General features: G+C 46.5%; 1 protein-coding gene across 3 annotated transcripts in view; it reads left to right on the top strand.

Moving 5' to 3' along the window:
* LOC115119639 (atos homolog protein B-like) overlaps window positions 1-26,957 on the top strand; it is a 56,963-nt gene that overhangs the window by 481 nt on the left and 29,525 nt on the right. The window contains exon 2 of one of the 3 annotated variants that reach the window (XM_065026867.1): window positions 22,157-22,363. The exons of 1 other annotated variant lie outside the window; for it this stretch is intronic. The gene's annotated coding sequence lies outside the window, so the exon portion shown is untranslated. Of the gene's footprint in view, window positions 1-21,982; window positions 22,364-26,957 lie in introns of those variants that run through there. One more of the 3 variants, XM_065026868.1, reaches the window with a different exon arrangement.

Below are 26,957 nucleotides of genomic sequence, written 5' to 3'. Positions count from 1 at the left end.
GGACGTTATAACAACTAAATGTGTATTTCAGGGTTTTAAATGTGGACAGTGGTCTTTGTGAAAAAACATACAAATGATGCAAGACCTCAATCTTATTTAGGCAGCTGGCTACATGGTAGTTTAGAGTGTTGCCGTATTGAATGATTTTCTTCGGCATTTGAAATTCAGCCTAGCCCAGATGACATAGTCATGACACACACACATAAGTAAACTACTGTGTGTCTTCGCAGGGGGCGTTCCTCTGCTTTGTTTGCCATCCTCATTCTTCACAAGAAAAAAATGTATGTGCGTGCCGGGGGTGCGTGCGTGTGCAGAATAAGGACAAGGAGATGAAGTCTCCTGACTTGCCATTATAAACGGGCGTGTGTGTTTAATACACACAGTCTGCAATGCATGCGTGCCTTCGCTTAACTGCATACAGATGTAATGCATTACGCTTGGTACTGTACTGTGCTGTCTGTAGGTCGTAGCCTAATCCTATATGAGCGAGGGATCACCCCACCACCACACACATGCTATAAATCTGAGTTGATGCCGATATCATGGCGGTTGAACAACCGTGAATAATATCGCTGTAACTAATCGTTTAAGAGAGGTAAGGGAACCCCGCCATCCAAAGCACTAGCCAGGTTTCATTGTTCTGTAAGGGGAGCTGCTGCTGTTAGATAGATGGGATTGCATTGGAGAGAGGCTATCATCTGCAACGGGAGATAGACAGCAGCTGTGGACTAATACTGACCTAAACCTGCAATGTTGCGGTTATTGCTGCTGCTATGTTGCACACATTCATGCAGCAAGCGAGTAACCTTTGTTACTGTGATAAGAAGTGCAGTGATGTAGGTGTGTGTGTGTGTGTCTCTGTGCGTGTGTGTGTGTGTGGATCAGCTCATGCATTGATACGTAATGGCTGGTTTGATTGTGCAGTGCTGCAGGGATATTCCCTTTGTCTTCACAAGCAAGATAACATTGCATTTGCAAACATATTACATGTGCATACATACATACATACATACATACATATATACAAACTCCCTACTGACAGACCTACAGGCCGTTCTAAACATGCTTGTCTACAGTCTGCCCTGAGCCCAGTTCTGCCCTGAGCCCAGTTCTGCCCTGAGCCCAGTTCTGCCCTGGACATCCTCAGTGTGAAGGCTTATGTGATGTAGTCTTCTCTACTAGTGACCTGGTGGGACCTGACAGAGGATATTACAAATGATAATTAGGACATAGTCTTCTCTACTAGTGACCTGGTGGGACCCCACAGAGGACAAATTATGATTATTTAAGGGTGTATGTAGCCGAAGTGACTGCACTATTCAATGCATTGATTCATGTGTGACAGAGTGAAATCAATGTTTCACAGACAGTCAATCCTCTGCCTCTGTGTGTGTGTGTGTGTGTGTGTGAATTAAGCACTTTGCTACTCTACAACACGTGTAGTCGGGATCGTTGAGAGAATTAAACCACATTTACAATCTCTTCGCGGACAGACTACATAAACATCAACAGCGTTGCTCCTAAGAACAGACCTTTTAAATGATTTTTAAAGGCACACGTAGCCTACATATCAATGCAAACGATCTAGGTCAAACTACTATGAGCAATGATCAGCAGTCAAGTTTTAAAGATAGTGGACTTTCAAGTTGTCATCGGCCACATCATCATAATGATGGTGTTTGCAAACATCCAGATCTAATCGTCAACAACGAACGTTATGTTCTCTCTAACTTTAGGTGTGTGTGTGTGTGTGTGTTTCAGTCACAAACAAAGATAAACTCTCCACAGGCTGGTTCAGAAACGCTGTTTGCTTTGACTCAACAACACATCAGCTGAGAGGACACACACACACACACACACACACACACTCCTCAGTCCTCTCTCTCTGTGTTCTGTGTTCATTAACATACCAAGGCCTCTGCCAAACCAAACCCTTCAACTGTCAGACAGACTCAGATCCTAACAAAATACCTGTGTAGAGCCTGTGTATGAATAGAGCCCATGTAGAGCCCATGTAGAGACTGTGCACGAGTAGAGCCCGTGTGGAGCCCAGCCCGTATAGAGCCTGTGTACAAATAGAGCCCATATAGAGCCTGTGTACGAATATAGCTCATATAGAGCCTGTGTGTGAATAAAACCCGTATAGAGCCCATGAATGAATAGAGCCTATATAGAGCCCATGTGGAGCCCATATGGTGCCCGGATAGAGCCCGTGTACAAATAGAGCCCATGTACGAATAGAGCCCAAATAGAGCCTGTGTATGAATAGAGCCCGTGGGGAGCCCGTATAGAGCCTATGTACAAATAGAGCCCGTTTAGAGCCCGTGTACAAATAGAGCCCGTATGGAGCCGGTGTATGAATAGAGCCTGTATGGAGACTGTATAGTATGTTTTTACTCTGTGTGTACTTATCCCACAGCACTAGGCTTAGTTTATAAGCCAGTCGTTAGCAAAGCACTCTCTCTCCATCCCTCAGGCTTGGACCATGACACACACACACACCCCATACATGCATGCTCACACACACACACGTGAACACACACACCACCCACCAACAGATCAAAGAAGAACTAAGGTGAACATAAAGATTTAACCACACACACACTCATCCTGGGGGCTTGTCCATTTTTGTGAGAGAGAGAGTGGTGGGGGTGGGGGCTTATTTGCGTCGCTCCATGAATAGGCCACATATTTTTTTCCAGGACATTCCATCCTGTGAGCTGGAGGAGCCTGTCACCAAGACTCCATTGCTTAAGACGACAGTGACACACACATTCTCACACACACACACATTCACACACACACACACACACACATACATTCACACACACACACACATTCACACACAGTTAAAGGCTGTTTTGGAAGTGTATGTGTTTGAGCCAAGAGTGTGTGTCTGTATAGACAAGTGTATGTGTGTGTATTTTTTTGTGTAATGTGGAGGTGCCAGTGTGTTTTGTGTGTGAACAGGATGTTCTATGCTTCGTTCTGTTCAGCTGTACTCAGACACCCTTGAAAAAGGGAGGGCCTTGAGGGTGGAGGCCACCCCCTGTTTTCCTATATTGATGTGAACAAGGGCTCTTAAAGGGACAGTGTGTGTGTGTGTGTGTGTGGTAAACAGGGGGTGGCCTCCTGCCTTCTCTACTGAGATACAAAAGCTTCTCTTCTATAGTTTGCATCATTGCTCAACTGAGGTGAAATTACTTTTGAATATAAAAAACAAAACAAATTGAGTATAAGATCTCTTTTGCAAGTGAGGCCTGAATCTATGGCCACCATTGTACCCAAGAAGGTACTGAACTAAATGACTATTGTCCCGTAACACTCACTTCTGTCATCATGAAGTGCTTTGAGAGACGAGTCAAGGATCATAGCACCTCCACCTTATCTGCCACCCTAGACCCACTTCAATTTGTATAATGCCCCAATAGGTCCACAGATGATGATATCAGAATCACACTGCACACTGCCCTATCCCATCTGGACAAGAGGAATACCTATGTAAGAATGCTGTTCATCGACTACAGCTCAGCATTCAACACCGTAGTACCCTCCAAGCTCGTCATTAAGCTTGAGGCTCTGGGTCTCAACCCATCCCCTGTGCAATTGGGTCCTGGACTTTCTGAGAGGCCGCCCCCAGGTGATGAAGGTAGGAAGCAACATCTCTACTTCGCTGATTCTCAACACTGTGGCCCCACAAGGGTGTGTGCTCAGCCCCCCCTGTACTCCCTGTTCACCCATGACTGCGTGGCCACGCAACTCAATCATCAAGTTTGCAGATGACCCAGCAGTAGTGGGCTTGATTACCAACAACGACGAGACAACCTACAGGGAGGAGGTGATGGCACTTGGAGTGTGGTGTCAGGAAAACAACCTCTCACACAACATCAGTAAAACAAAGGAGATGATCGTGGACTTCAGGAAACAGCAGAGGGAGCACCCCCCTATCCACATCGATGGGACAGCAGTGGAGAAGGTGGAAAGTTTTGGACAAACTGAAATGGTCTACCCACACAGACAGTGTGCCTCTTCAACCTCTGGAGGCTGAAGAAATTTGTCTTGTCACCTAAAAACCTCACAAAATTTTACAGATGCACAATTTAGAGAATCCTGTCGGGCTGTATCACCGCCTGGTACGGCAACTGCACCGCCCACAACCGCAAGACTCTCCAGAGGGTGGTGTGGTCTGCACAACGCATCACCGGGGGGCAAACTACCTGCCCTCCAGGATACCTACAGCACCCGACGTCACAGGAAGGACAAAAAGATCATCAAGGACAACAACCACCCGAGCCACTGCCTTTTCACCCTTCTATCATCCAGAAGGCGAGGTCAATACAGGTGTATCAAAGCTGGGACCGAGTGACTGAAAAACAGCTTCCATCTCAAGGCTATCAGACTGTTAAACAGCCATCTCTGACACGAAGAGGCTACCGCCTACATACAGACTCGAAATCATTGGCCACTTTAATAAATGGATCACTAGTCACTTTAATAATGCCACTTTAATAATGTTTACATATCTTACATTACTCATCTAATATGTATATAATGTATACTATACTATCTAGGTCATCGCTCATCCATATATATATATTCTTATTCCATCCCTTAGATCTGTGTGTATTAAGTAGTTGTTGTGGAATTGTTAGATTACATGTTAGATATTACTGCATGGTCGGAACTAGAAGCATTAGCATTTCGCTACACTCGCGTTAACATCTGCTAACCATGTGTATGTGACCAATAACATTTTGATTTGAGTCCACAAATAAAACCAAACGAATTCCATGTTATTTCAGCCACAACACCCACCATCATTAGAAACGGATAAGATTAGCAACATTATTTAGTTAAAATGTAATTTGATCTCTGAGAAAGGAAGCTAGTTGATTGGCACCCAAATAGGCCCTTTTCATTTTAAAGATTCACTCAATATTCAGTAAATATAATACCCAACATCCGATTTGGACCAAACTTCTTCCTACAGTTGAGTAAGACATGAGGAATCCAATTAAATGGTAATAAGCCCCCCAAAGACCCCCCCACGACCCACACCAATCCCAACCTAATTCATCAACCCAACTCTCCTGGAATAGTCCAACAACCATGTGTATGTGACCAATAAAATTGGATTTCATTTGGTACAATTCTCATATGAAGACTTTTCCTACAATCCCAAAACTTTTTAAAAAGGTTATAACTCTAATAAAATCATACAATGATAAACCATTACATGGCAGTCATAAAATGATTAGAAAACATATCTTTTATATTTAGTGTGATTAGTGAAATGTACTATTAAACCCAACCTATTACCATTTATAAAACACTACAGTGCCTTCAGTAAGTCTTCACACCCCTTGACCTTTTCCACATTTTGTTGTGTTACAGCCTGAATTTAAAATGGGTTACATTGAGATTTTGTTTCATCGATCTACACACAATACCCCATAATGTCAAAGTGGAATTAGGTACAAAATAAACTAAATAACAAATGAATGAAAAGCGTAAATTGTATTGAGTCAATAAGTATTCAATCGCTTTGTTATGGCAAGCCTAAATAACTTCAGGAGCAAACATGTGCTTAACATGTCAGATAAGTTTCTTTGGACTCACTCAGTGTGCAATAATAGTGTTTAACAGGATTTTTAACAATGACTGTCACTTACTGACCTTAGTCCTTTTTTTTATGTCTCTATTTTAGGTTGGTCAGGGCGTGAGTTGGAGTGGGCATTCTATGTTTTGTATTTCTATGTGTTTGGCCTGGTATGGTTCCCAATCAGAGGCAGCTGTCAATCGTTGTCTCTGATTTGAGAACCATACTTAGGTAGCCTGTTTTCCCACTATGATTTGTGGGTAGTTGTTTTCTTTCTCTGTACCAGACAGGACTGTTTCGTTGTTGTTATTTTTGTTCTAGTGTTCAGTGTAATTAAAAGATCATGAACACGTACCACGCTGCACCTTGGTCCTCTCCTTCTTCCACCTATGACGATCATTACAGACTGCCCCATCTCCCTGCCCCACATATACACGTATCTGTAAGGCCCCTCAATTGAGCAGTGAATTTCAAGCACAGATTCATACACAAAAACCAGGGGAGTTTTTCCAATGCCTCGCAAAGAAGGGCACCTATTAGTATAGACATTGAACATCCCTTTTAACAGGGTGAAGTTATTAATGACTGTCTAGCGATGATCAACGATCAATTTGACAGAGCTTGATGAATTTAAAAAAGAATAGTGGGCAAATATTGTACTGTACAATCCAGGTTTGCAAAGCTCTTTGAGACTTACCCAGAAAGACTCACGGCTGTAATCGCTGCCAACGGTGATTCTAATATGTATTGAGTCAGAATACCTATATAATCTAAATATTATGTGTTATATTTTCTATTAATAATAATTAAAAAATGTTTTGCATGTTTCCTTCCACTTTGACATTATATAGTGTAGATCTTTGAAAAAACGACAGTTAAATCCATTTTAATCACACTTTGTAACACAACAAAATGTGGAGAAAAAAAGTCAAAGGGTGTAATTACATTCCCAAAGGCTCCATTGGAGACCATAACCGTGAAACGATTATAACAGCTGTAGGCTAATAGTTTGCTTGTTCACCAGGGATGGTCTCCTCTTTATATGTCGTGCGATTAGTGTAATTTACCATCAAACCCATACCATTAACATTGTAAAACACTATACAGTATGTGCTTTGGACTTTTACCATTGAAGACCTTTAGAGACCATAACATTGAAGCCATTATATCTGCTGTAGCCTAATGATTTGCTTGTTCACCAGGGATGGTCTAATCCAGACCTTTTTTTAAAGGGAATAAATCACAAACACAGGGGCCATTTCCTGGACAAACTGAAGTGCTTTCATGGAATGGCTTGAATTGTGAGGATGACCACAAAATGTGTTTTTTTTTGTCATGGGCAAAAGCTATTGGTTTTCGACCCAAAGTTGCAAAGAACATGTGATCCATTTAATCAACACAAGAGACCAGCTAAATGGATTAAAGGGTGTGGCAGTAGCAGGAACAGTGTCATCTAGTGGGCAAAACCTTGTACTTTCACACTTTTATTTATGGTAAATAATTTCATTTGACTTCAATGGGACATTTCTCAGAACAAGGGGGCAAAGACCATCGGCAGATTCATAGGGAATACATTGCATAGTATGAAGAAGAAATACGTACTATTTGTCAGACATAGAGAACTGATAACGTATACTGGTTGTTGGGGTGGGATTGATGTGGCTTGTGGGGGGATCCATGGGTGGCTATTGATCATTTTATTGGATACCTCATGTCTTACTCATAGTTAGGAAGAATTATTGTCCAAATCGGAGGTTGAAGATTATATGAATCCCTTAAATTAAAATGGACAATGTGGGTGCAATCAATTCACTTAATTTCTTAGAGATCAAATTATATTTCAACAAAATAAAGTTTCAGAAATGCTAATTTTCTGTTTCTAACGATATAAATAGTTTCAGAACAATCTGAGATGGTGGGAAGTCCTCTTTCTGGTGCTTTTTGAGGTGGAACGACCCAAAAGGCAGGAGCAGACAAGATGACCCACTTGAACCTCTACTGGAAACAGAAGCCCTTGTTGTTCTCTCTCCTTGCTGTTTGGTATCTGTTGTGCTCTCTTCCTCTCTATTTTTCTCTCGCTTTCTCTCGCTTTCTCTCTCTCTCTCCCCTCTCTTTCTCTCTCTTTCACACACTTTCTCTCTCTTTCTTTCTCTCTCTCTCTCTCTCTCTTTCTCTTTCACACACTTTCTTTCTCTTTCTCTCTCTCTCTCTCTTTCTCTATTTCACACACTTTCTTTCTCTTTCTCTCTTTCTTTCTCTCTCCCCTCTCTTTCCCCTCTCTCCTTTCTCTCTCTCCCCTCTCTTTCTCTCTCTCCCCTCTCTTTCACACACTTTCTTTCTCTCTTTCTCTCTCTTTCACACACTTTCTTTCTCTTTCTCTCTTTCTCTTTCTCTCTCTTTTACACACTTTCTCTCTTTCTCTCTCTCCCCTCTTTCTCTCTTTCTCTCTCTCCCCTCTTTCTCTCTCTCTCTCTCTTTTACACTCTTTCTCTCTTTCTCTCTCTCCCCTCTTTTTCTTTCTCTCTTTCTCTCTTTCACACACTTTCTTTCTCTCTTTCTCTCTCTTTCACACTTTCTTTCTCTCTTTCTCTCTCTTTCACACTTTCTTTTCTCTTTCTCTTCTTTCACACACTTTCTCTTTCTCTCTCTTTCACACACTTTCTTTCTCTTTCTCTCTCTTTCACACACTTTCTTTCTCTTTCTCTCTCTTTCTCTATTTCACACACTTTCTTTCTCTTTCTCTCCTTTCTCTCTCTCCCCTCTCTTTCTCTCTCTCCCCTCTCTTTCTCTCTCTCCCCTCTTTCTCTCTCTTTCTCTCTTTCACACACTTTCTTTCTCTCTTTCTCTCTCTTTCACACACTTTCTTTCTCTCTTTCTCTCTTTCACACACTTTCTTTCTCTCTTTCTCTCTCTTTCACACACTTTCTTTCTCTTTCTCTCTCTCTCTCTCTTTCACACACTTTCTTTCTCTTTCTCTCTTTCTTTCTCTCTCCCCTCTCTTTCCCCTCTCTCCTTTCTCTCTCTCCCCTCTCTTTCTCTCTCTCCCCTCTCTTTCACACACTTTCTTTCTCTTTCTCTCTCTTTCACACACTTTCTTTCTCTTTCTCTCTTTCTCTTTCTCTCTCTTTTACACACTTTCTCTCTTTCTCTCTCTCCCCTCTTTCTCTCTTTCTCTCTCTCCCCTCTTTCTCTCTCTCTCTCTCTTTTACACACTTTCTCTCTTTCTCTCTCTCCCCTCTTTCTCTCTCTTTCTCTCTTTCACACACTTTCTTTCTCTCTCTCCCCTCTCTTTCTCTTTCACACACTTTCTTTCTCTCTTTCTCTCTCTTTCACACACTTTCTTTCTCTTTCTCTCTCTTTCTCTTTCTCTCTCTTTTACACACTTTCTCTCTTTCTCTCTCTCCCCTCTTTCTCTCTCTCTCTCTCTTTTACACACTTTCTCTCTTTCTCTCTCTCCCCTCTTTCTCTCTTTCTCTCTTTCACACACTTTCTTTCTCTCTTTCTCTCTCTTTCACACACTTTCTTTCTCTCTTTCTCTCTCTTTCACACACTTTCTTTCTCTCTTTCTCTCTCTTTCACACACTTTCTTTCTCTCTTTCACACACTTTCTTTCTCTTTCTCTCTCTTTCTCTTTCTCTCTCTTTCTCACACTTTCTCTCTTTCTCTCTCTTTCTTTCTCTCTTTCTTTTCTTTCACACTTTTCTCTTTCTCCTTTTCTCTCTCCCTCTCTTTCTCTCTCTCTCCTTTCTCTCTCTCCCCTCTCTTTCTCTCTCTCTCCCCTCTCTTTCTCTCTCTCCCCTCTCTTTCTCTCTCTCCCCTCTCTTTCTCTCTCTCCCCTCTCTTTCTCTCTTTCTCTCTCTTTCACACACTTTCTTTCTCTTTCTCTCTTTCTCTCTCTTTCTCTTTCTCTTTCTTTCACACACTTTCTCTTTCTCTCTCTTTCACACACTTTCTCTCTTTCTCTCTCTTTCACACACTTTCTCTCTTTCTCTCTCTTTCACACACTTTCTCTCTTTCTCTCTCTTTCACACACTTTCTCTCTTTCTCTCTCTTTCACACAATTTCTCTCTTCCTACTCTACTATATTTAGAAGAAGCTTCTTTAGTTTTGTAAGACATACACACCACCGCGTCCTTTCTATGTACACATAACAAGCCATTTCAAGAACATACAGCCACTGTTTTTCAAGCTACTATTAATTCAGTTCCTTCCTCTACACACATACATACAGTTGAAGTTGGAAGTTTACATACACCTTAGCCAAATACATTTAAACTCAGTTTTTTAACAATTTCTGATATTTCATCCAAGTAAAAAAATCATTGTCTTAGGTCAGTTAGGATCACCACTTTATTTTAAGAATGTGAAATGTCACAATAATAGTAGAGAGAATAATTTCAGCTTTTGTTTCTTTCATCACATTCCCAGTGGGTCAGAAGTTTACATACACACAATTAGTATTTGGTAGCATTGCCTTTTCAATTGTTTAACTTGGGTCAAACCTAGCCTTCCACAAGCTTCCCACCATAAGTTGGGTGAATTTTGGCCCATTCCTCCTGAAAGAGCTGGTGTAACTGAGTCAGGTTTGTAGGCCTCCTTGCTCGCACACACTTTTTCAGTTCTACCCAAAACATTTCTATAGGATTGAGGTCAGGGCTTTGTGATTGCCACTACAATACCTTGAATTTGTTGTCCTTAAGCCATTTGCAACAACTTTGGAAGTATGCTTGGGGTCACTGTCCATTTGGAAGACCCATTTGTGACCAAGCTTTAACTTCGTGACTGATGTCTTGAGATGTTGCTTCAATATATCCACGTCATTTTCTGTCAAGATGCCATCTATTTTGTGAAGTGCACCAGTCCCTCCTGCATCAAAGCACTTCCACAACATGCTGCCACCCCCGTGCTTCACGGTTGGGATGGTGTTCTTCGGCTTGCAAGTCTCCCCCTTTTTCCTACAAAAATAAAGATGGTCATTATAGCCAAACAGTTCTATTTTTGTTTCATCAGACCAGACCAGAGGACATTTATGATCTTTGTCCCCATGTGCAGTTGCAAACTGTAGTCTGGCTTTTTTTATGGCAGTTTTGGAGCAGTGGCTTCTTCCTTGCTGAGTGGCCTTTCAGGTTATGTTGATATAGGACTCGTTTTACTGTGGATATAGATACTTTTGTACCTGTTTTCTCCAGCATCTTCACAAGGTCCTTTTAATGTTGATCTGGGATTGATTTGCACTTTTTGAAGCAAAGTACGTTCATCTCTAGGAGACAGAACGCGTCTCCTTCCTGAGTGGTATGACGGCTGTGTGGTCCCATGGTGTTTATATTTGTGTTCTATTGTTTGTACAGATGAACGTGGTACCTTCAGGCATTTAGAAATTGCTCCCAAGGATGAACCAGACTTGTGGAGGTCTATCATTTTTTTTCTGAGGTCTTGTCTGATTTCTTTTGATTTTCCCATGATGTCAAGCAGAGAGGCACTAAGTTTGAAGGCAGGCTTGAAATGCATCCACAGGTACACCTCCATTTGACTCAAATGATGTCAATTAGCCTATCAGAATCTTCTAAAGTCATTTTCTGGGATTTTCCAAGCTGTTTAAAGGCAATTATCTGTCTGTAAACAATTCTTGAAAAATGACTTGTGTCATGCACAAAGTGGATGTCCTAACCGACTTGCCAAAACTATAGTTTGTTAACAAGAGATTTGTGGAGTGTTTGAAAAACTAGTTTTAATGACTCCAACAAGTGTATGTAAACTTCCGACTTCAACTGTACATACATACATACATACATACATACATACAAACTCAGCAACAAAAAAACCATCCTCTCACTGTGAGCTGCGTTTATTTTCAGCAAACTTAACATGTGTAAATATTTGTATGAACACACAGACATGTGACTAACAAATGGAATAATGTGTCCCTGAACAAAGGGGGGGGGGTCAAAATCTAAAGTAACAGTCAGTATCTGGTTGCCACCAGCTGCATTAAGTATTGCAGTGCATCTCCTCCTCATGGACTGCACCAGATTTGCCAGTTCTTGCTGTGAGATTTTACCCCACTCTTCCACCAAGGCACCTGCAAGTTTCCAGACATTTCTGGGGGGAATGGCCCTAGCCCTCACCCTCCGATCCAACAGGTCCCAGATGTGCTCAATGGGATTGAGATCCGGGCTCTTCGCTGGCCATGGCAGAACACTGACATTCCTGTCTTGCAGGAAATCACGCACAGAACGAGCAGTATGTCTGGTGGCATTGTCATGCTGTGGAGAGACATGTCAGGATGAGCCTGCAGGAAGGGTACCACATGAGGGAGGAGGATGTCTTCCCTGTAACACACAGCATTGTCATGCTGGAGAGTCATGTCAGGATGAGCCTGCAGGTAGGGTACCACATGAGGGAGGAGGATGTCTTCCCTGTAACACACAGCGTTGTCATGCTGGAGGGTCATGTCAGGATGAGCCTGCAGGAAGGGTACCACATGAGGGAGGAGGATGTCTTCCCTGTAACATACAGCATTGTCATGCTGGAGGGTCGTGTCAGGATGAGCCTGTAGGAAGGGTACCACATGAGGGAGGAGGTTGTCTTCCCTGTAACACACAGCGTTGTCATGCTGGAGGGTCATGTCAGGAGGAGCCTGCAGGAAGGGTACCACGTGAGGGAGGAGGATGTCTTCCCTGTAATGCACAGCGTTGTCATGCTGGAGGGTCGTGTCAGGATGAGCCTGTAGGAAGGGTACCACATGAGGGAGGAGGATGTCTTCCCTGTAATGCACAGCGTTGTCATGCTGGAGGGTCATGTCAGGATGAGCCTGCAGGAAGGGTACCACATGAGGGAGGAGGATGTCTTCCCTGTAAGGCACAGTATTGAGATTGCCTGCAATGACAACAAGCTCAGTCCGATGATGCTGTGACACACTGCCCCAGACCATGACGGACCCTCCACCTCCAAATCGATCCTGCTTCAGAGTTCAGGCCTCGGTGTAACGCTCATTCTTTTGACGATAAACGTGAATCCGACCATCACCCCTGGTGAGACAAAACTGCAACTTGTCAGTGAAGAGAACTATTCGCTAGTCCTGTCTGGTCCAGTGACGATGGGTTTGTGCCCATATGCGACGTTGTTGCCGGTGATGTCTGGTGAGGACCTGCCTTACAACAGGCCTACAAACCCTCTCTCAGCCTATTGTGGACAATCTGAGCAATGATGGATGGATTCTGCGTTCCTGGTGTAACTCGGGCAGTTGTTGCCATCCTGTGCCTGTCCCGCAGGTGTGATGTTCGGATGTACCGATCCTGTGCAGTTGTTGTTACACGTGGTCTGCCGCTGCGAGGACGATAAGCTGTCCATCTGGTCTCCCTGTAGCCCTGTCTTAGGCGTCTCGCAGTACGAACTAGAAGGCCAGCATCCCGGAGTTGTCTCCACACTGTTGACATTGAAACTGGTGTTTTGCAGATATTATTTAACGAAGTTGCCAGTTGAGGACTTGTGAGGCATCTGTTTCTCAAACTAGACACTAATATACTTGTCCTCTTGCTCAGTTGTGCACTGGGGCTTCCCACTCCTCTTTTTCTATTCTGGTTAGGGCCAGTTTGCACTGTTCTGTGAAGGAGAGTAGGATACAGCATTTTACGAGATCTTCAGTTTCTTGGCAATTTCTCGCATTGAATAGCCTTCATTTCTCAGAACAAGAATAGACTGACGAGTTTCAGAACAAAGTTCTTTGTTTCTGACCATTTTGAGCCTGTAATCGAAACCCACAAATACTGATGCTCCATATGCTCAACTAGTCTAAAGGCCAATTCTGTTGCTTTTTTAATCAGAGCAACAGTTTTCAGCTGTGCTAACAAAATTGCAAAAGGGTTTTCTAATGATCAATTAGCCTTTTATAATGATAAACCTGGATTAGCTAGCACATCGTGCCATTGGAACACAGGAGTGATGGTTGCTGATAATGGGCCTCTGTACGCCTATGTAGATATTCCATACAAAAATCTGCAGTTTCCAGCTACAATAGTCATTTACAACATTAAGAATGTCTACACTGTATTTCTGATCAATCTGATGTTATTTTAATGGACAATAAATGTGCCTTTCTTTCAAAAACAAGGACGTTGTCCCCACAGTGACTGTACGTACATACCAGAAGCCATGGATTACAGGCAACATTTGCACTGAGCTAAATGGTAGAGCCTCCGCTTTCAAGGAACGGGACTCTAACCCGGAAGCTTAAAAGAAATCCCGCTATGACCTCCGACAAACCATCAAACAGGCAAAGCGTCAATACAGGACTAAGATCAAATCGTACTACAGTAGCTCTGAAGCTCGTCGGATGCGTCAGGGCAAAACATTACAGACTACAAATGGAAGCCCAGCCGAGAGCTGCCCAGTGACACGAGCCTATCAAACGAGCTAAATAACTTTGTGCTCGCTTCGAGGTAAGTAACACTGAAACATGCATGAGAGAATCAGCTGTTTCGGATGACTGGATGTGTACTGCGAGCATGCGCTGACCAACTGGCAAGTGTCTTCACTGACATTTTCAACCTGTCCCTGACTGAGTCTTTACTACCAACATGTTTCAAGCAGACCACCATAGTGCCCAAGAACACTAAGGTAACCTGCCTAAATTACTACCCACTCCAATTTGCATAACGTACCAACAGATCCACAGATGAAGCAATCTCTATTGCACTCCACACTGCCCTTTCCCACATGGACAAAAGGAACACCTATGTGAAAATGCTATTCATTGACTACAGCTCAGCGTTCAACACCATAGTGACCTCAAAGCTCATCACTAAGCTAAGAATCCTGGGACTAAACACCTCCCTCTGCAACTGGATCCTGGACTTCGTGATGGGCCGCCCCCAGGTGGTAAGGGTAGGTAACAACACATCCGCCACGCTGATCCTAACACTGGTGCCTCTCAGGGGTGCATGCTCAGCCACATCCTGTACTCCCTGTTCACTCATGACTGAACGGCATGACTGCACGGCAAGGCACAACTCCAACACCATCATTAAGTTTGCTGATGACACAGTGGTAGGCCTGATCATCGACAGCCTATAGGAGGTCGGAGACCTGACCGTGTGGTGCAAGGACAACAACCTCTCGCTCAACGTGATCAAGTCAAAGGAGATGACTGTGGACTACAGGAAAAGGAGGACCGAGCACTCCCCCATTCTCATCAACGGGGCTGTAGTGGAGCAGGTTGAGAGCTTCAAGTTCCTTGGCATCCACATCACCAATAAAGTAACACGGTCCAAGCACACCAAGACAGTCGTGAAGAGGGCACGACAAAACCTATTCCCCCTCAGGAGACTTGGTCATGGGTCCTCAGATCCTCAAAAGGTTCTACAGCTGCACCATCAAGAGCATCCTGACTGGTTGCATCACTGCCTGGTATGGCAACTGCTCAGCCTCCGACCGCAAGGCGCTACAGAGGGCAGTGTGTACGGCCCAGTACATCAACGGGACCAAGCTTCCTGCCATCTAGGACCTCTGTACCAGGTGGTGTAAGAGGAAGGCCCTAAAAATTGTCAGACTCCAGCCACCCTAGTCATAGACTGTTCTCTCTGCTACCGCACGGCAAGCGATTCCGGAGCGCCAAGTCTAGGTCCAAGAGGCTTCTAAACAGCTTCTACCGCCAAGCCATTAGACTCCTGAACATCTAATCAAATGGCTACCCAGACTATTTGCATTGCCTCCCCACCCTCTTTTACGCTGCTGCTACTCTCTGTTATTATCTTTGCATAGTCACTTTTTTAACTCTACCTACATGTACATATTACCTCAACTAACCAGTGCCCCCGCACATTGAATCTATACAGGTACCCCCTAATCCATGAGCATCAAACTTCAACAAGCATTTCTCAACGGCTGGCCATGCCTTCCTCCTGGCTACTCCAACCTCGGCCTCCAACCAATTGCAAAAATCGCTGAAGTTGAAGACTTATCTCCCTCACCAACTTCAAACATCTGCTATCTGAGCAGCTAAACGATCGCTGCAGCTGTACATAGTCTATCGGTAAATAGCCCAACCAATTTTACCTACCTCATCCCCATACTGTTTATATTTATTTACTTTTCTGCTCTTTTGCACACCAATATCTCTACCTGTACATGACCATCTGATCATTTATCACTCCAGTGTTAATCTGCAAAATTGTAATTATTCGCCTACCTCCTCATGCCTTTTGCACACAATGTATATAGACTCTTTTTTTTCTACTGTGTTATTCACTTGTTAATTGTTTACTCCATGTGTAACTCTGTGTTGTCTGTTCACACTGCTATGCTTTATCTTGGCCAGGTCGCAGTTGCAAATGAGAACTTGTTCTCAACTAGCCTACCTGGTTAAATAAAGGTGAAATCCACTTTGAAAAATAGCCTCCACATTGACTCTACTCCAGCCTCCACATTGACTCTATACCTGTATATACATTGACTCTGTATATAGCCTCCACACTTGACTCTACTGGTACCCCCTGTATATAGCCTCCACATTGACTCTTGACTCTGTTGACTCTGTACCGGTACCCACTGTATATAGCCTCCACGTTGACTCTGACTCTGTAGCCTCCCATTGACTCTGTACCCACTGTATATAGCCTCCACGTTGACTCTGTACGGTACCCACTGTATATAGCCTCCACGTTGACTCCACTGTATATAGCCTCCACGTTGACTCTGTACCGGTACCCACTGTATATAGCCTCCACGTTGACTCTGTACCGGTACCCCCTGTATAAAGCCCCACTATTGTTATTTTACTGCTGCTCTTTAATTATTTGTTATTCTTATTTCTTACTTTTTTTGTTGTATTTTTTAAAAACTGCCTTGTTGGTTAAGGGTTTGTAAGTAAGCATTTCATTGTAAGGTCTACTACACCGGTTGTATTCGGCGCATGTGACAACTAAAATTTGATTTGATCCACATACACACACTCTCACTCTCACACATGCCTTCTTTCAACCTTCCTAAACATGAACTAGCAGGTTACAGCTTCTGGTTTAGAGGAACTGATGATTGACACCGTTGTGGGAAAGCTAACTGTGTGTGTGTTAACTAACCATTTGTAAATAAATGCTGTCTGGTGCCTAAGAGAATGAAAATGTAAATATACACCCCAGTGTTGCAACCCCCATCCCCCATCCTCTTACACACTGGGGGTTTTCTCCTGCAGCAGAGCAGAGGGCTTATCTTTGGGCACAGAGAACACACTTTATCAGCTAAACTACAGGAGCTTCACTTCCTGTTAGCGTGTGTGTGTGTGTGTGTGTGTGTGGTAATAGTGAACACCATGTTAACTGGGTGAGAGCTATTTAGTGACAACACATAGTGGAAGAAACAACGTGACGATTGAACACACTCACACAAGTAAGCTACATACTCATACATACATACTCACTCCCATTTATGTATAAACACATTACAACCATATACATAGAAACACTTGTTACACACACACACACACACACACACACAGAGAGAGAAAGGTTGTTTTCAGAGCGTTCTCTGCTCTCTCTGCTTCTGAAAACAGACTGAGCAGGTGGGTGGAGCTTTGGCTTCCCCTGCACTCCACCTAGCCAATCAGATTCTCAACTACTCCAGCTGAGCCCCCCTCCCCCAGCCAATCAGAAGCCCCCCCCCTTCTCTAAATGTGTTCAGTGCTGACTGAGCAGAGAACACGCCTGAAACTACCAGCTGGGAGGAACAGAGACGATAAGCAGAGAGGAGAGAAAGAAAGATAGGGGGGCTGAGAGCTAAAGGGAGAGTGGTTGAAAGAGAGAAAAGAGTTGAGGAGAGTGGGAAGCAGAGCGAGAGAGAGGGGGAAGCAGAGCGAGAGAGAGTTGAATGGGAAGCAGAGCGAGAGAGAGTAGAGGAAGGGGAAGTGGAGGAGAATGGGAAGCAGAGCGAGAGAGAGTGGAGGAGAGGGGGAAGCAGAGCGAGAGAGAGTGGAGGAGAGGGGGAAGCAGAGCGAGAGAGTGGAGGAGAGGGGGAAGCAGAGCGAGAGAGAGTGGAGGAGAGGGGGAAGCAGAGCGAGAGAGAGTTGAATGGGAAGCAGAGCGAGAGAGAGTTGAATGGGAAGCAGAGCGAGAGAGTAAGTCGCTCTGGATAAGAGCGTCTGCTAAATGACGTAAATGTAAAATGTAGAGAGTGGAGGAGAGGGGGAAGCAGAGTGAGAGAGTGGAGGAGAGGGGGAAGCAGAGTGAGAGAGTGGAGGAGAAGGGGAAGCAGAGCGAGAGAGAGTGGAGGAGAAGGGGAAGCAGAGAGAGAGTGGAGGAGATGGGGAAGCAGAGAGAGAGTGGAGGAGAGGGGGAAGTAGAGAGAGAGTGGAGGAGAGGGGGAAGCAGAGCGAGAGAGAGTGGAGGAGATGGGGAAGCAGAGCGAGAGAGAGTGGAGGAGATGGGGAAGCAGAGAGCGAGTGGAGGAGATGGGGAAGCAGAGAGAGGGTGGAGGAGAAGGGGAAGTAGAGAGAGAGTGGAGGAGAGGGGGAAGCAGAGCGAGAGAGAGTGGAGGAGAGGGGGAAGCAGAGCGAAAGAGAGTGGAGGAGAGGGGGAAGCAGAGCGAGAGAGAGTGGAGGAGAGGGGGAAGCAGAGCGAGAGAGAGTGGAGGAGAAGGGGAAGCAGAGCGAGAGAGAGTGGAGGAGAAGGGGAAGCAGAGCGAGAGAGAGTGGAGGAGAAGGGGAAGCAGAGCGAGAGAGAGTGGAGGAGAAGGGGAAGCAGAGCGAGAGAGAGTGGAGGAGATGGGGAAGCAGAGAGAGAGTGGAGGAGATGGGGAAGTAGAGAGAGGGTGGAGGAGAGGGGGAAGCAGAGCGAGAGAGGGTGGAGGAGAAGGGGAAGCAGAGCGAGAGAGAGTGGAGGAGATGGGGAAGCAGAGCGAGAGAGAGTGGAGGAGATGGGGAAGCAGAGCGAGAGAGAGTGGAGGAGATGGGGAAGCAGAGAGAGAGTGGAGGAGAGGGGGAAGCAGAGCGAGAGAGGGTGGAGGAGAGGGGGAAGCAGAGCGAGAAAGTGGAGGAGTGGGGGAAGCAGAGCGAGAGAAAGTGAAGGAGAGGGGGAAGCAGAGCGAGAGAGAGTGGAGGAGAAGGGGAAGCAGAGCGAGAGAGAGTGGAGGAGAAGGGGAAGCAGAGCGAGAGAGAGTGGAGGAGATGGGGAAGCAGAGCGAGAGAGAGTGGAGGAGATGGGGAAGCAGAGAGAGAGTGGAGGAGATGGGGAAGCAGAGAGAGGGTGGAGGAGAGGGGGAAGCAGAGCGAGAGAGGGTGGAGGAGAAGGGGAAGCAGAGAGAGAGTTGAGGAGAGGGGGAAGCAGAGAGAGAGTGGGGAAGCAGAGAGAGTGGAGGAGATGGGGAAGTAGAGAGGGAGAGTGGAGGAGAGGGGGAAGCATAGCGAGAGAGAGAGAGTGGATGGAGAGTGGGAAGCAGCGAGAGAAAGTGGGGGAAGCAGAGCGAGAGAAAGTGAAGGAGAGTGGGAAGCAGAGTGAGAGAGTGGAGGAGAGTGGGAAGCAGAGCGAGAGAGAGGGGGAAGCAGAGCGAGAGAGAGTGGAGGAGAGTGGGAAGCAGAGCGAGAGAGAGGGGGAAGCAGAGCGAGAGAGAGTTGAGGAGAGGGGGAAGCAGAGCGAGAGAGAGGGGGAAGCAGAGCGAGAGAGTGGGGGAAGCAGAGCGAGAGAGAGGGGGAAGCAGAGCGAGAGAGACTGGAGGAGAGTGGGAAGCAGAGCGAGAGAGAGTGGAGGAGAAGGGGAAGCAGAGCGAGAGGGGGAAGCAGAGCGAGAGAGAGTTGAATGGGAAGCAGAGCGAGAGAGAGTGGAGGAGAGGGGGAAGCAGAGCGAGAGAGAGTGGAGGAGAAGGGGATGCAGAGTGAGAGAGAGAGTGGAGGAGAGTGGGAGAGAGTGGAGGAGAGGGGGAAGCAGAGCGAGAGAGAGTGGAGGAGAAGGGGAAGCAGAGCGAGAGAGAGTGGAGGAGAGGGGGAAGCAGAGCGAGAGAGAGTGGAGGAGAAGGGGAAGCAGAGTGAGAGAGAGTGGAGGAGAGTGGGAAGCAGAGCGAGAGAGAGTGGAGGAGAAGGGGAAGCAGAGCGAGAGAGAGTGGAGGAGAAGGGGAAGCAGAGCGAGAGAGAGTGGAGGAGAAGGGGAAGCAGAGAGTGAGTGGAGGAGAAGGGGAAGCAGAGAGTGAGTGGAGGAGATGGGGAAGTAGAGAGAGTGGAAAGTAGAGAGAGAGTGGAGGAGAGGGGGAAGCAGAGCGAGAGAGGGTGGAGGAGAAGGGGAAGCAGAGCGAGAGAGAGTTGAGGAGAGGGGGAAGCAGAGAGAGAGTGGAGGAGATGGGGAAGTAGAGAGAGAGTGGAGGAGATGGGGAAGTAGAGAGAGAGTGGAGGAGAGGGGGAAGCAGAGCGAGAGAAAGTGGAGGAGAGTGGGAAGCAGAGTGAGAGAGTGGAGGAGAGTGGGAAGCAGAGCGAGAGAGAGGGGGAAGCAGAGCGAGAGAGAGTGGAGGAGAGTGGGAAGCAGAGCGAGAGAGAGGGGGAAGCAGAGCGAGAGAGAGTTGAGGAGAGTGGGAAGCAGAGCGAGAGAGGGGGAAGCAGAGCGAGAGAGAGTGGAGGAGAAGGGGAAGCAGAGCGAGAGAGAGTGGAGGAGAAGGGGAAGCAGAGCGAGAGAGAGTGGAGGAGAAGGGGAAGCAGAGCGAGAGAGAGTGGAGGAGATGGGGAAGCAGAGAGAGAGTGGAGGAGATGGGGAAGTAGAGAGAGAGTGGAGGAGAGGGGGAAGCAGAGCGAGAGAGGGTGGAGGAGAAGGGGAAGCAGAGCGAGAGAGAGTTGAGGAGAGGGGGAAGCAGAGAGAGAGTGGAGGAGATGGGGAAGCAGAGCGAGAGAGAGGGGGAAGCAGAGCGAGAGAGAGTGGAGGAGAGTGGGAAGCAGAGCGAGAGAGAGGGGGAAGCAGAGCGAGAGAGAGTTGAGGAGAGTGGGAAGCAGAGCGAGAGAGAGGGGGAAGCAGAGCGAGAGAGAGGGGGAAGCAGAGCGAGAGAGAGGGGGAAGCAGAGCGAGAGAGACTGGAGGAGAGTGGGAAGCAGAGCGAGAGAGAGTGGAGGAGAAGGGGAAGCAGAGCGAGAGGGGGAAGCAGAGCGAGAGAGAGTTGAATGGGAAGCAGAGCGAGAGAGAGTGGAGGAGAGGGGGAAGCAGAGCGAGAGAGAGTGGAGGAGAAGGGGATGCAGAGTGAGAGAGAGAGTGGAGGAGAGTGGGAGAGAGTGGAGGAGAGGGGGAAGCAGAGCGAGAGAGAGTGGAGGAGAAGGGGAAGCAGAGCGAGAGAGAGTGGAGGAGAGGGGGAAGCAGAGCGAGAGAGAGTGGAGGAGAAGGGGAAGCAGAGTGAGAGAGAGTGGAGGAGAGTGGGAAGCAGAGCGAGAGAGAGTGGAGGAGAAGGGGAAGCAGAGCGAGAGAGAGTGGAGGAGAAGGGGAAGCAGAGCGAGAGAGAGTGGAGGAGAAGGGGAAGCAGAGAGTGAGTGGAGGAGAAGGGGAAGCAGAGAGTGAGTGGAGGAGATGGGGAAGTAGAGAGAGTGGAAAGTAGAGAGAGAGTGGAGGAGAGGGGGAAGCAGAGCGAGAGAGGGTGGAGGAGAAGCAGAGCGAGAGAGAGTTGAGGAGAGGGGGAAGCAGAGAGAGAGTGGAGGAGATGGGGAAGTAGAGAGAGAGTGGAGGAGATGGGGAAGTAGAGAGAGAGTGGAGGAGAGGGGGAAGCAGAGCGAGAGAAAGTGGAGGAGAGTGGGAAGCAGAGTGAGAGAGTGGAGGAGAGTGGGAAGCAGAGCGAGAGAGAGGGGGAAGCAGAGCGAGAGAGAGTGGAGGAGAGTGGGAAGCAGAGCGAGAGAGAGGGGGAAGCAGAGCGAGAGAGAGTTGAGGAGAGTGGGAAGCAGAGCGAGAGAGGGGGAAGCAGAGCGAGAGAGAGTGGAGGGGAAGCAGAGCGAGAGAGAGTGGAGGAGAAGGGGAAGCAGAGCGAGAGAGAGTGGAGGAGAAGGGGAAGCAGAGAGAGAGAGAGAGATGGGGAAGCAGAGCGAGAGAGAGTGGAGGAGATGGGGAAGCAGAGAGAGAGTGGAGAGATGGGGTGGAGAGAGTGGAGGATGGGGAAGCAGAGAGAGAGAGAGAGAGAGAGAGAGAGGAGAGAGAGAGAGAGAGAGAGGAGAGAGAGAGAGAGAGAGAGAGAGAGAGAGAGAGAGAGAGAGAGAGAGAGAGAGAGAGAGAGAGAGAGAGAGAGAGAGAGAGAGAGAGAGAGAGAGAGAGAGAGAGAGAGAGAGAGAGAGAGAGAGAGAGAGAGAGAGAGAGAGAGAGAGAGAGAGAGAGAGAGAGAGGAGGGTTTATGTGTCTGTTAAAGAGTTACTGAGGGAAAGGGAGGGAGAGAGGGGAGGGTTTATGTGTCTGTTAAAGAGTTACTGAGGGAAAGGGAGGGTTAGGGTTAGTGTTGTTGGGTTAGTGTTGTTGGGCATACCAGGACGGGAAGGGAGTAGAAAGAGCCACTAAACCACAGCACTAGAACAGCCTGATGAGCACTGGACTTGGGAACAACGTTTCTCTCTTAAATCCCTATTCAGGTTGAGGAGGCCAAGAGAGGAAGAAAGAGCAAAAGAAAGCGAAGAGAGAGAAGGAGAGATATAACGAAGGCAAGCTGACCGGCTAGACTCTCTGAAAGGCAGAGAGACACCAGTCACCAGAGGTGCTCGCCACAAAAACAAAAAGGAGAAGTGGAAAAACAAAGGCAGAGGAAAAGAAAGAGAAGCCTTGTCTGTGTCTCTGTGAGGGTGAGTGCCTTGGCTGTGTCTCTGTGAGGGTGAGTGCCTTGGCTGTGTCTCTGTGAGGGTGAGCGCCTTGGCTGTGTCTCTGTGAGGGTGAGCGCCTTGGCTGTGTCTCTGTGAGGGTGAGCGCCTTGGCTGTGTCTCTGTGAGGGTGAGTGCCTTGGCTGTGTCTCTGTGAGGGTGAGTGTGAGTGTCTTGGCTGTGTCTCTGTGACTGTGAGTGCCTTGGCTGTGTTTCTGTGAGGGTGAGTGTCTTGGCTGTGTCTCTGTGAGTGTGAGTGCCTTGGCTGTGTCTCTGTGAGGGTGAGTGTGAGTGTCTTGGCTGTGTCTCTGTGACTGTGAGTACCTTGGCTGTGTCTCTGGGAGGGTGAGCGCCTTGGCTGTGTCTCTGTGAGGGTGAGCGCCTTGGCTGTGTCTCTGTGAGGGTGAGCGCCTTGGCTGTGTCTCTGTGAGGGTGAGCGCCTTGGCTGTGTCTCTGTGAGGGTGAGTGTGAGTGTCTTGGCTGTGTCTCTGTGACTGTGAGTGCCTTGGCTGTGTCTCTGTGAGGGTGAGTGTCTTGGCTGTGTCTATGTGAGTGTGAGTGCCTTGGCTGTGTCTCTGTGAGGGTGAGTGTGAGTGTCTTGGCTGTGTCTCTGTGACTGTGAGTACCTTGGCTGTGTCTCTGGGAGGGTGAGTGCCTTGGCTGTGTCTCTGTGAGGGTGAGTGCCTTGGCTGTGTCTCTGTGAGGGTGAGCGCCTTGGCTGTTTCTCTGTGAGGGTGAGCGCCTTGGCTGTGTCTCTGTGAGGGTGAGCGCCTTGGCTGTGTCTCTGTGAGGGTGAGCGCCTTGGCTGTGTCTCTGTGAGGGTGAGTGCCTTGGCTGTGTCTCTGTGAGGGTGAGTGTCTTGGCTGTGTCTCTGTGAGAGTAAGTGCCTTGTGCCTTGGCTGTGTCTCTGTGAGGGTGAGTGTCACAAGCTGATATCCCCATTTCTGTTGTCTGTCTGTGTTGTTGTCAGGAAGCCTGGCACTCAGCAGTTCCAAAAATTGCCTCGAACAGAGGGAGGGGGAGGGAGGGAGGGGGAGGAAGAAGAGAGAGAGGGAGAAAGGGGGGGGGGGGTAGAAAGAGAGGGAGAGGGGGGGGGAGAGAGGAAGAGACCCCTAACAAACAGCATTCTCATAACTATCCATCTGAGCTGATGACTTAGCTAAGATCGCCTATATATTTCCTTTAACAGGTGTGCCTTGTTAAAAGTTAATATGTGGAATATCTTAACTTCTTAATGCATTTGAGCCAATCAGTTGTGCTGTGACAAGGTAGGGGTGGTATACAGAAGATAGCCCTATTTGGTCATTTACCATATTATGGCAAGAACAGCTCAAATAAATAAAGAGAAATGACAGTCCATCATTACTTTAAGACATGAAGGTCAGTCAATGAGGAAAATATCAAGAACTTTGAAAAATGTCTTGAAGTGCAGTCGCAAAAACCATCAAACGCTACGATGAAACTGGCTCTCACGAGGACCACCACAGGAAAGGAAGACCCAGAATTACCTCTGCTGCAGAGGATAAATTCATTAGAGTTACCAGTCTCAGAAATTGCAGCAAAATAAATGCTTCAAAGAGTTCAAGTAACAGACACATCTCAACTTCAACTGTTCAGAGGAGACTGCGTGAATCAGGCCTTCATGGTCGAATTGCTGCAGAGAAACCACTACTAAAGGACACCAATAAGAAGAGGTGACTTGTTTGGGCCAAGAAACATGAGCTAATGACATTAAACCATGGGAAATCAGTTCTTCTGATGGATGGGTCCAAATTTGAGATTTTTGGTTCCAACCGCCGTGTCTTTGTGAGACGCAGAGTACGTGAACGGATGATCTCTGCATGTGTGGTTCCAACTGTGAAGCATGGAGGAGGTGGTGTGTGGTTCCCACCGTGAAGCACGGAGGAGGAGGTGTGTGGTTCCAACCGCCGTGTCTTTGTGAGACGCAGAGTACGTGAACGGATGATCTCTGCATGTGTGGTTCCAACTGTGAAGCATGGAGGAGGAGGTGTGATGGTGCTTAGCTCATGATATTGTCTGTGATTTATTCAGAATTCAAGGCACGCTTAACCAGCATGGCTACCATAGCATTCTGCAGCGATACTCCATCCTATCTGGTTTGCGCTTAGTGGGACTATCATTTGTTTTTCAACAGGACAATGACCCAATACACCTCCAGGCTGTGTAACTGCTAATTGACCAAGAAGGAGAGAGATGGTGTGCTGCATCAGATGACCTGGCCTCCACAATCACCCGACCTCAACATAATTGAGATGGTTTGGGATGAGTTGGACCGCAGAGTGAAGGAAAAGGAAAATCAGCCAACAAGTGCTCAGCATATGTGGGAACTCCTTCAAGACTGTTGGAAAAGCATTCCAGGTGTAGGTGGCTGAGAGAATGCCAAGAGTATGCAAAGCTGTCATCAAGGCAAAGGGTGGCTACTTTGAAAAATCCCAAATATAAAATATATTTTGATTTGTTTAACACTTTTTTGGTTACTACATGATTCCATATGTGTTACTTCATAGTTCATACTTCATTATTCTACAATGTAGAAAATAGTCAAAACAAAGAAAAACCCCATAATTGGTAGGTGTTCTAATACTTTTGACTGGTACTGTATATCACTGGGACCCGCTGCTGACCATCAGGCAGTGGACAGGCTGTGAGTGAGTGGAGTGAGTGGAGTGACTGGAGTGAGTGAGTGGAGTGAGTGAGTGAGTGAGTGGAGTGAGTGAGTGGAGTGAGTGGAGTGAGTGAGTTGAGTGAGGTGAGTTGTGAGTGAGTTGAGTGGAGTGAGTGAGTTGAGTGGAGTGAGTGAGTTGAGTGGAGTGAGTTGAGTGGAGTGAGTTGAGTGGAGTGAGTTGAGTGGAGTGAGTGAGTTGAGTGAGGTGAGTTGAGTGAGGTGAGTTGAGTGAGGTGAGTTGAGTGAGGTGAGTTGAGTGAGGTGAGTGAGTTGAGTGAGTGAGTGAGTGAGTGAGTGAGTGAGTGAGTGAGTGAGTGAGTGAGTGAGTGAGTGAGTGAGTGAGTGGAGTGAGTGAGTGAGTGGGCCGGAGAGGTGTGTGTCCGTTGGTTGAGAGAGTGCTAAGGCAGAGACAGCTGAGTAACAGAGACAGAGCAACGTGGTGACAACTTGTTACCAGTTGTAGGTAGGCTATTTAGATGGGTCATTATGGAGACACCCCTTTCCCATAAAACATATAGACAGCTAGAGCTGATATCACTCCTTCAATGAACTTTTAAGAAGGCACACCTGTTAATTGAATTGCATTCCAGGTGAATTCCTCATGAAGCTGGTTGAGAGAATGCCAAGAGTGTGCAAAGCTGTCATCAAGGCAAAAGGTGCCTAATTTGAAGTATCTCAAATATAAAATATATTTTGATTCGTTTAACACTTTTTTGGTTACTACATGATTGTGTTATTTCATAGTATTGATGTCTTCACTATTATTCTACAATGTAGAATATATTACAAATAATGAGTGAGTAGGTGTGTCCAAACTTTTGACTGGTACTGTGTACACAAGAACAGAGGGAAACACATACTGTTTCTCTCTGTCAATTCAATTCAAGGGCCTTTATTGGCATGGGAAACATGTTTTTATTTCATCAGGTAAGTTGACTGAGACCATTCTCATTTATAGCAACAACCTGGGGAATAGTTACAGGGGAGAGGAATGAGCCAATTGTCAGCTGGGGATGATTAGGTGACTGCTCTGGTATGAGGGATAGCTTGGGAATTTAGCCCGGACACCAGGGTTAATACCCCTACTCTTACTATAAGTGCCATGTGATCTTTACGGACCTCAGAGAGTCAGGACACCCGTTTAACATCCCATGCAGAAGACAGCACCCTACACAGGGCAATGTCCCCAATCACTGCCCTGGGGTATTGGGATATTTTTTTAGACCAGAGGAAAGAGTGCCTCCTACTGTCCCTCCAACACCACTTCCAGCAGCATCTGGTCTCCCATCCAGGGACCAACCCTGGTTAACTTCAGTAGTAAGTTAGAAGTGTGATTCAGGTTGGGATGCTGCTGGCACATGTTAACATGGCCAAAGCCAGTGAAGTAGATAATATACAAAAGTGAAATAAACAATAAAAATTAACAGTAAACATTACACTCACAGAAGTTCCAAAATAATAAAGACATTACAAATGTCATATTATGCACATATATTGTTGTAATGATGTGCAAATGGTTAAAGTACAAAAGGAAAATTAAATAGACACGAATATGGGTTTTATTTACAATGGTGTTTGTTCTTCACTGGTTGCCCTTTTCTTGTGGCAACAGGTCACAAATCTTGCTGCTGTGATGGCACACTGGTATTTCACCCAGTAGATATGGGAGTTTATCAAAATTGGGTTTGTTTCCAAATTCTTTGTGGATCTGTGTAATCTGAGGGAAGTATGTGTCTCTAATATGGTCATACATTTGGCAGGAGGTTAGGAAGTGCAGCTTAGTTTCCACCTCATTTTGTGGGTAGTTTGTCTCTTTCTCTCTCTGTTTTTTTTCTCTCTCTATCTCTTTCAGTCTTCTCTCACTCCCTCTGTTCGTAGTCTGTCATTACATGA

The sequence above is a fragment of the Oncorhynchus nerka genome, linkage group LG13, assembly GCF_034236695.1.
Source record: "Oncorhynchus nerka isolate Pitt River linkage group LG13, Oner_Uvic_2.0, whole genome shotgun sequence".
NCBI classification, from domain to species: Eukaryota; Metazoa; Chordata; class Actinopteri; order Salmoniformes; family Salmonidae; genus Oncorhynchus; species Oncorhynchus nerka.
Note: the sequence above shows the minus strand (reverse complement) of the source record. Positions and strands in the feature narration are given on the sequence as shown.